At 43.9% G+C, this 10,538-nt stretch overlaps 1 protein-coding gene across 1 annotated transcript in view; it reads right to left on the reverse strand.

The window, feature by feature from the left end:
• Positions 1 to 10,538, reverse strand: part of LOC133968018 (zinc finger protein GLIS1) — a 37,413-nt gene extending 26,875 nt beyond the window's left edge. Inside the window, exon 1 of the mRNA XM_062403814.1 lies at positions 10,474 to 10,538. The gene's annotated coding sequence lies outside the window, so the exon portion shown is untranslated. The remainder of the gene's footprint in view (positions 1 to 10,473) is intronic.

Raw genomic sequence — 10,538 nt, forward strand, 5'->3', positions numbered from 1 at the left:
GAGATGAAGCCTCCTGAATCTCCATCAGTGTTTCAGGCTCCATCGGCATCGTGGTGAGTACATAATGAGTTTTCATTTTTGAGTGAACTCTCCCTTTAAAGAGCTGCATCAACCCTAAGCATTGAAATCCAATGAAAACGAGCTCAGATGAAATGACTCCATGTTTAAGAGCTGTGAAAGGTGAAAGGTCTCCAGTGAACACAGAGCCTTCAGAGACAGTTTACGTCACGTCGACCTGGAGCTCAGAGCGCGGCGGGTCTGAAACACCAGCGGAACCACTCAGCCCCTGCCAGGTGGACTGGGAGTCGGGGGTCTGGTTAATGCCACTGGTGAGGGCCACAGGGCTGGAAGTTGCCACCTCGTCTCTGAACCCGACGGCTCGGCGTGCCAGGCTCGTCCTCGCCGCCAAGTCTGCGGAGGGCGAGCGGGCGAAAGGTGCTGATGACAGATTTTCCAAACAAGTAGAAATCTCTGCAGCAACCAAGCGAGCGATCGGGGCGTGACGAAGAGGAGGCAACGTGAGGGCTCTGCCAATAAAGACACAGCCTCAATGTCTACATGTCCGGGCTCTGCTCAAAGGAGAGGTCTGTCGAAGTGACAGAACCACTGAGCACTGTGGAAACTGAAGTGAGGAATGTGAAGCTCCGACACCAGAGGTATTACTCTTCCATCCTCGGTTCTATCGATTCTCCAGCTGGACGAGGCCGAGATGATGCAGGCGGCAAAACACGACGCTCGGTGCTTTGCTGTTTTTTCCATTTTGCCAAAGTTTAAGATCCAGCAGAATGTTTTTGACATTATAAACAAACCTCAAGGCCGAGGTTTAGCGAGAGAGCTCGGTCCCTTAGAGGAGAGCTAATCTGAGAAAAACCCAGATCCAGTTCAAACGTAAATGTCAGACCAGTGTGAAAGGTTATTGAATAAATCCCACGGAGATCACACCTATCAGATCGGGTCAGTTTTGGCAGCGCGGTGTTCCCACTCTCTCAGTCTTGATAACGTGTTTATTATAACATGTCAGGAGGAGAGAAAGTCTCGAGCTCAACACTTTTCAAGGAGGGTTGGTTTGATTACACAAAAGCAAACAACGTGTTTCCATGAAACCTGCTGGAAGAATGCACGACAGGTCGGGAAAGAACCCATTACGTCCTGGTGCTCGATTCTCGATGGGTTTTGTTCATGCAGACTTCATATTAGTTCTAAACAGTCTTCATGTTTGTCTTTCTTCTTCTTTAAATATGTCAACTGATGATGGATGGTTTCCTACATCTAATCTAAATTTAAATAGGAGATTGTAACAACACAGAACTGAAGCTTAAGATGAAATCATGTGAATTCGTGATCTCACGGCTGTTGGTCAGTTTGTTATATGAAATTCTGGCATATTCAGGGGACTGGTATTTGTGAGTGTGTGGAGTTTGGTGCACATTGGTTTCATCTAAGAGATTTTTGGGGCCTTGGCGGAGATGAGATCCACTCGTGTGTAACATCAACAGTTGTGTCCACCCTGACACATTTTCATTTTTAAACAGTGTTTAGACTCAGCGGGCTGCGACCCCGTCTGACCCGACCCGGGCGGCTGCACCGTGTCCCTTTGTTAAACTCTTGTTGCGTCTGCGGCGCTGAAATATCCTCGGCTGTTTTGGTGAACTCGATCATTTTCAAACTGATCTGTAATAACCTTGTTTAGCTATTTGTGGCCAGATAACGACTCTTTGGCACGTGTCCGATTTTGGGTCGAAGTAAACTGAACCAGGCAGACTCATGTTGCTCAAAATAAGAAACTTGTTGTGGAGTCGGGATTCAGGCGTTTCATCCCGGAGTGAAGTTTCTGTGGATATTAACTTTAGACTCACTGATTCTCCCGGGGCTCTTCCTCTAGGCTGAGATCCCTCAATCTCCAAATAGCACTTTTTAGAACGTTCAATCTCAAAGTTAACAGCAGCTGACAGTGTTTATTTTCACTGGATGGATCTGAATATAAAAAATCTGGGCATTGTCCATTTTCTACTAAACTTCTTATGAGCTGTCGTCAGGATTCTCATTACTGCTTCAGGTTGATTGTGTACACACAAACACACACACACACACACACACACACACACACACAAACAAGCCTGGCTCCGTCTAAATGTAAGAAACGTTAACTTTTAAAGCTCACAAATTAATATATGTTTTATCAGAATTCATTATTCGTTAGAAAAACCAAAGTGTAAAAACTTACATTTTCCAAACTGACTATTTATACCAACGCTTTCTTTTAAATTAGACTAAGGTCCTCTGAATGTTCACCTTTTTAAGACCTTTTTTTAAACAACTCACATAATACAATTTAATATGCTATTTATTGTCCCAGTGGGTCAGTATTAAAAACCCATTATCTCATCCTTGTGTCTCCTGGTCCTCTCCAAACAAGTTCCCTTTCCATTGAGTTCTCAGACTGGCTCCGTCAGCGCTCACCTATCCCTGCGTCCTCTCCTCCTGGCCGACCTCGGCGTTTACAAGCAGGTGCGAATCTGTGAGAAACCCGGGCCGAGTGCAGATGGCAGGAAATACCAGTGAAATGACAGTGGCCCAGTCCAAACCACAAGACAGTGTGAGCGGAGCCCGTGAACCAGATACAGCCGAGCGGCCAGCAGCAGCAGCAGCGGCCTACAGACTCGGACTCCAGCGGCCCGTCTGCCAGCCTCTTGAAATAGGAGCAGCTTCTCCAGACGTCTGTTAAACCTCTCTGCCGGCGGACGGAGTCTGGTGTGGTGGGCACTGGCCGACTCCAGCCTGTGTCTCCCAACAGAGTTTGGGTGGTATTTGGTCTGAGGGAGCTTTTGAAGGTAGATTGTGTTCTACATCCAGGGGTCTTTTTATAGTGTGTGTTTGGTGACTCATTAGTTTCTTAGCCAGTAGATTAGTCAAGCAACACTTTCCAGCACTCGTCCGCATGATGTCACGGGAAAAATCAGTTTCACACAGCGAGCATGGAGGAGCTGTACTGAGGGGAAGCGGCAGGGCCACGACAGGGAGTCTCAAAATAATATTCAAAGTTTGATTCTTTCTTATTGGCAGGACGAGTGAAATTATATCGTTGGCTGAATAAACTTCATCCCTCAAATCTAACTTGTACTTGATTGTTTTTTTATTATGAATGATGTCCTTGATTTAAGATATTATCCTGCATCATCATCTCGTGATATTAAAATGTATTGTTGATATTTTATTTCTTCCACACTGTTACACATCACCATTGATCTATAATAACCTTCAGACCAGTGGGAGCGCTCTGGTCCGCAGGACGTTTGCTCAAAGCCCCTGGTGGACCTGATGAATTGTGGATTTGTCAGATCCCAGTGACGTCCTGGGATTTCAAAGTCGGTGAATCAGCAGATGTGGTGAAATCTGGACACTGGGACTCAGCCCAGCGGTTTGGTAACAGCCAGATGAAGCACAATAAGTCCCACACTGTAGTAGTTTAGTAACAACTATAACCGCCTCAGCCAACGATTCATTAACTGTCACAAACACAAGCCTGAATGATTCTCATCTCTAACACTTGCACAGACTCGGAGTCAATGTGCTCTCACCCGACAGATGATCCAGGGATTAAACTGACCAGGGATCAGATGAACTCAACCACCACTCTGAGTTCCTTGTATTTGATTGTGTATGTAGAAATCTCTGATTCTGCTGAATATCTAGTAATTATGGACGGATGTTCACCATTACAACTTGAGACTTTTAATATATTCTTTATACTTTAATATTATAAATCCGTTTTGGGTTTTCTGCTCCTCCTATCGCCCCCAAGTGGTCGCACCTGATTAATTAAAGAGCTAAAAGTTGAAAAGATAAATGTGCTGTGGTTAACAAACAGAAAGAGAGTTTGCACTTGATTTAAAAGGTCAAACTGGAAATATTGAAAAGCCGAGGTGGTTTTAAAGAGGAGGGTTGATGCTCTGTATTTTAAATCAGGGGATAATGGAGAATATTTTCAGACTCTCTCCTCAAACCAACATTCACAGTGTTGCACTTGGATGTTCGCACATGAAGTGACTGAAATAGTTGTGTAAATATTGTAGAAAACCTACAGAGAGAAGTCTTCTCTGTCCTCGCCACAGCTGCTCACTCTCTGTCTGCAGCAGCTTGTCGACTTTTTATTTGTCTTTGTTTATTTTTAATCAAGCTCTGCTCTTACTGAGCGTTTGAATCATTTCATCATCTGCTCTCATCTGTAAAGTGTTATTCTTACATTTGTGTTGTTATGTTGCGGCTTTTTATGTTGTAATTACGTTTTATAGCTTTATTGTATTTGATTTTTCTTATATTAAAGCTCTTTCTACTTTGGTTTTATTTTCATTTAATTATTATAAATTAAATCTGACAATGTAGTACATTTCCAAAGCACATTTTTTAGTCATAATGATTTTACAAGATTCATCCACAACATCTCTACTCGCGGCTCTTTCTCCACCACACACAGACGTCAGGGGCAGTTTAGGGTTCAGTGCCTTGCCTAAGGACACTTCAGCGTGAAGACTTGAGGGGCTTGGGATAGAACCACAGACCTTCTGGTCAGTGGATCGACCTGCTCTACCTCTTGAGCCACAGCCACTGCATGTGTTCCTAAAGCACAGAAACTCTTTCTCTACTGTATTTCAAACAAAATCCTCCACTTTAGGACTTAAGGAAGTTAAGCAATAGTTTTTACAGTGATGATTTAAATGTCTCTTCACATCTGTCTTCAACTCCACTATAATGAAAACATAAAAAGCTGCTACAGAAATGTTTCTGATAGGTTCACCTTGAGAAAACTTCACACTGTAATTACTGTACGCTAAGAAAATAAACTCTACCCGTGGTATAAACAGTTAAGTACTGTTAATTACAGTAATAACAACCACAGGTGCCTGTGTTCATTTATTCACTTATTCATTTATTCACAGAGAAATGGAAGAGGATGCATTAAAAGGGGAAAGATGTCTGCCGAGGCCGCGGTTGTGTCAGGCTCACGTTGTTGTGCCAAACCCCGGCTAACAAATAACAATAGCTCTCTCTACAGGACAGTGAAACTAATGGAACCAAACTGCCAATTCATGTGGGACGAGAGAGGGGAGCGAGTGGAGCCAGGACAGTACAATAAGAAAAAAGAAAAATAAGCTCATTAGAAAGATTTACACTCCAAAACACACAGTTGGCCCGGGCCGGAATCGAAACTTTACAACATGTGTTGGAGCCAAAACAACACTCTGAACTCCACAAACCAACAATCACTGGAAACCCACTGGTCACCATCGTCCCTGCGTCTCCAGTCCCACAACGCTTTGAAATCCCTCTTTGATTCTCCCGGAAAAACTCTGAAGTGTAAGATTCCTGCAGCGGCGGATGAAACGAGGGGAATCTGCGCCGGCACGTCTGCGGCACAGATTCAGCGCAAAGTCATTAATCTTGACAGATCACTCTGATTCAACTGCTGTATTTGTTATGCTTGCATGTTAGTCTTAGGTGACTCCCAGCAATAATATTTAGCTTCAGTACAGCAACTGCCTCTGCATTGAGTCTGGTCCCAAGACAAACTAAAGCAGAACATGACGTTGCTACTGGCCGTGGCGCTGAGCCCTGCAAGACGTATACATTGAATTTGAAACAGTAATTTCCTCATTTCTCTTGGACTATTCCTGTTTGTTTAGCAATATCAACAATATGCCGCAATATTCTTAATTGCTGTTGTATTGATTTGATCAAACTCTCAACTCCCTCGCTGCTGAAGCTCCAGCCTCCCAGCAAGGACCCCATGGGAAATGAACGAGTTAGCTTTATTGTGTTATCCTTTATAAAAGCCTTGTGTCCCCATTTCTAACATATAAATGCTCAGGGACCAGAAAATCAACAGTTTTTATCAAGCTGGATTCAAGTGAGTGAAGTGGCTTTTAAAGGGTCTCAACCTGCAGGAGGGCAAAGACAGTCAGTTTTGTTTATTTTAGTAATAGATGAGATGACTGATATGAAAGAGGCTTCACAAAGTCACAACCCAGCAGTGACACTCTGCAGCTCAACTGGCTCTGGGTCTACTTTGAATCATTGTTTTGGTTTTACCGCCCACCACTTTGATTTTCTGGTTCGCTCTCAGCTCTCTCATGTACGAAGCTGTTTGCAGCTCTAAAGATCGACCGCATGTCACCTGCTCGGCACCAAGGAGCAAACAGTAAACTTATCACACAACTAGTGAACACTTTGGACACTTAACCAGCTAAGGAGCAAAATCGTAGATGATTTAAAGCAAAACTGATTGAATATTGGACTTAGATTAATCGGATCAAGGAATCTCACTAGAAAGAGAAAAAAGGTTTTGTGCTTGAGGTGGATTTTCCACAATCTGGTAACACAAAAGTTCTTCATAACTTTTTTCATCACAGATCTATGAAGCATAAGTGAATTAATGAATTAATCCACTAATAAGTTTATAAACCCTGTATAAACGGTCCCTTATCAGAAAGTGGTGATGTCCAACACATTTACGTGCTGATCGGCACAGCCTTGGATTTTTACACACATCTCTCTCTCCCATCATTTCCTGTACATATCTCTATCTGCACGTACATCAGTATGAAGGCAACATGGTGATTAACTTAAAGGGATTGAGTTACCAGAACCTAAGAGAATTATTCATGGCTGCAAACATCCCAACAACTGGACGCCACAGCCCATGAAGAGGTCAGAGGCAGAGTCCCAGTTCAGGGGCTGCATCCTGCGGAGGCCACATTTGAATATGATTGCAACACAGAGCTGAAACTAAGCTCCTTCGAATGCGTCCTTTCTTTCCTGAGAAACAAAGGATCCAAAGGGTGGAGCCTTCTTGGGCCAAACTGTAACAGGACTCATTGTGCGCCCGGTGATTAATCGCTTCTCAAAAAGACACTATGGCGGCAAACATCAAAGCTAGAGTCTGAGATCCTTCGTTTTTCCCGCATCACACTTCAAGTCAATCAAATAGCTGAAGGCACAAGTGTTAGATCAACAAGGGGTGACAGCAGGGACTCGACGGCCAAACTGCTAATTAAAGGTACAACTTTAAGATGGTGACAAGTGGGAAAAACCTCCCCTGATCAGAGCCTCATTTTGGTTTCGGCCTTCACGGTCTACGCAGTCTACAAAGACGTGACCTTTCTGGACCTCGTCCTCTGGAGGATGCTGCCTCTTAATATGGACACAGCTGATCTAACCATCACCGGGATCAACCAATCAACAATGTGAAAATCAGGTCAAGGAATACTTTTCATTTAAACCTCAACACAGGACCTAAACTTGTAATGTCTTATTTTTACATTGTGGTGTCGGAACTTTATTTAAAGGATATGATGGAAATCCGGCAGTAACTCAATGAATCATTCAGCCAAGAAGATGAAAAACATAAAGGTTTGCTTGCAACTATAATATGGATTCAAACCTGAGCCAAACACACACACACACACACACACACACACACACTTCTTCAACACATTTGTTTTCCATTCATGTATTGTGAGAATTACCCGCGAGCAAGAATCTGGAGTTTATAAACATGGCGACAAACTGCCCTGCATGTATTAACTGGAGCTTCTATAATCCCACTTATTCACTGGACTGTGCTCAGAAGAAAAGTTCTGGGAGTTGTAATAATTTTCCGAGTAAACATAATTTAAGAGGACGCTGCCCCCCCCCCCCCGCAGTACACCGGCCGCACAACACTCACCAGAAACAATGTCGAAACCGTTACCTCGGACGCTCAGCGGGTCGGATTACCCAGCTGTGTCACCCTCGCTGTTGCAAAAGAGCTCGCACCTCTGGCCAGGAATAACATTTCTGAACCAAACCAAAACGAGCTCTGCTTGTAGGGCAATCACAGTTAATGTCCATGAAAGGTATGTGGGGACCTGGCGGCTGTGAAAAAAAACCCACCAGGCGAAGCGTTTCATCAGCGCGGTGAACACACAGGGCTGTCGAGCTCCAACAGGCAGGAGATCGGATTCTGACCAATTTAGACTCACATGGTCACAAATATTTATGTAAGAGAAAGTACATTTTATTTCTTGCCTAACACTAATGCGTCCCATATGACCCGAGTCCCTGTGTGACTTCGAAACCTTAATTAAATACATTAGGTCATCCCGCTCTACGTAATATAAACACAAGTATTAAAGAGGCATCAGCGACAAGGCCGGGACTTTATATCACCTCTACTGGCCACCCAGGGAATTACACTAATGAGTTGTTTCCATCCAAGTGTTGCTTCAGTCCTAATCAAATTGCCAAAAAGGGAAGATTTGGCTCAGCAGGTGTTTCCATCAGATGCTTTATACAACTGTTTCGTGCTTTAGTGTGAAGAGAGCGAAGCTAGCTGTTCCCCCTGGTTTCCTGTCTTTATGCTAAGCTAACTTCTTGTATAGGGTCTTTACTTTACAAGAAGTTACAACCTTGAGGAAGGTAACTGTTGACTTCACTAGAAGACTAAGAGCCAGAGTGTGGTGCTAGAGATCAGACGTGGACAGATACAATGAATGGACCAGAACCTTGTACCGCTAGGATGGACACCACCTGGAAAATGGCAAGCGGTGGGGTCCAACCCTGGACAGCTCACCAGCGTGTCGCGGGGCCGACACACAAAGACAAACAACCAATCACACCTACGCACAATTTACACTCTCCAATAACTTAACCCCAAATTTGCACGTCTGTGGACAGTAGTCAGAGGAAGCTGGAGAACCTGGAGAAAACATGAGAACATGCAAACTCCACACAGGCAGAACCCAGCAGGGATTTGAACCGGGAACCTTCTTGCTTCTGAACATACAGTAGTGATAATGATGCACTGACCTGTCTTTTTTCCAAACTCTTACAACTTACCACACTGAATTTGCTGACGAAGGCCATGAGATGCAGTTGCACTTGAGGCGGGATCTTCAGCTGGAAAAATATTTGGTCAAATCATCTGATTCTAAGGTCGAGAAGGTCGAGCCTCGTTGTTTATGTAGCGATCATTGAAAATCAAGAGCTGGACGATATCACAGCTGCTGTTTCTGAGGCCGACAATGAGCTCTAAACTTTGAGCCCTGTCAGCGAGGGAGCACCCTGATGAAGTCCATGTGGCGTGACTGACAGCTCAAGAACGAGCAACACGTCAACGTCCACATGACGAGGGTTGTTTTGTTGATTCCAAGGTCAAGCAGCTGGAGTGTTGTGTTAAAAGTAATTTCTCTGGCAGTGTGTTGCCTCATTTCATGTTGCTTGTTGAATGTTTAAATATTTGCCACATGCAACATCCACTAAATTAAAGCCAAATATTGTATCGCCTCACATCTCATATAGAAGCAACGCTCCGGCTTTGAGGCTCATGATTCAACTTGAAACCCAATGACATGTTTTGAAACCGTTGTTTACATTTTGAAAAGTCAGCGATAGGAAAACAGTGCTCCAAATCTGAAATGCTTTTTATTATTTTCTTCCCCTGGTGTGAAATCGAGGCGAACGCCCGGTGCCAGGGCAAACAATATTTCAGGGCGAAACAAATCTTGGCTCGCCCGGCTCCATCCGAGCGCTTGAACAAACACTCTGAGCATCTGTTAAAATAATCGCTGAGTCACTGGTATTGATCAACAACCTGATCAACCTCCCAGTGGCATACAAGGGCAATATTGTGCTTTTACGGAACAGCACCAAACTTATTTACAGCCACATAGGAGAGAATTGGGTAAATAATAAAAATTAAGTGTGATTCAAACCTCGCTGCACACACCTCTGTGCAATGGGAACACTGGCCACTGCCTGTGACCATAAACCCTGATTCCCCAGCACAAGCTCAATGTCAGTGATACCATGAGACTAATGATTAAAACAAGCCTCCTCATCTGTTCGACTCTCACTGAGCCAGATTTCCACCCCCTGCGCAGCACTTTTCATTCCAGCTACATTACATAAATCAGTGGACGGCCGAGGAGTGGAAAGGAAGAGTCCCACAAGCAATAAGAGGGAAAACTATCACAGGGAACCATTTGGGTAAGAGTTCACTGCAGTGTGTAGCAGCGTGTCTAATAATTGCCTTCCTAAAAAAAAATCCTGGTTGCACAATAAAAGCCAGTTATTTTGTAATCAGAGCCGATGACACCATCTCTTAACTGAAGGTGGAGGTTTGTCTTTAGCCTGAGGAGATCTTTCCTCATTCATCAGGAACTCTGACAGGTCTAACACTAACCTGTAGATGTTACTGCTCATCCACCAAACAGTGGCTCCTGTCATCATAAAGTAAACTCACACACAACTAACTGCATTTAAACTTGTGTATTGTCTCATCTAAAGAAATAAAGTTAATTCATATATCAGATTGGGTGTTGATATAATTCATTAATAAAAAGCATTCAATGATGGATGAAAGTAAAGTTGTTACATCTACAACACAACAAACACACACGTTCCTCAGCTCCATTTGAAAACCACAGCTCTTCTTACCGTCTCGTGTCATCGTCCACGGCTCGTGGGTCCGTCTGAGCCTCGCGCAGGCTGCACGCGGACTG

Source organism: Platichthys flesus, chromosome 14, assembly GCF_949316205.1.
Source record: "Platichthys flesus chromosome 14, fPlaFle2.1, whole genome shotgun sequence".
Classification (NCBI taxonomy): Eukaryota; Metazoa; Chordata; class Actinopteri; order Pleuronectiformes; family Pleuronectidae; genus Platichthys; species Platichthys flesus.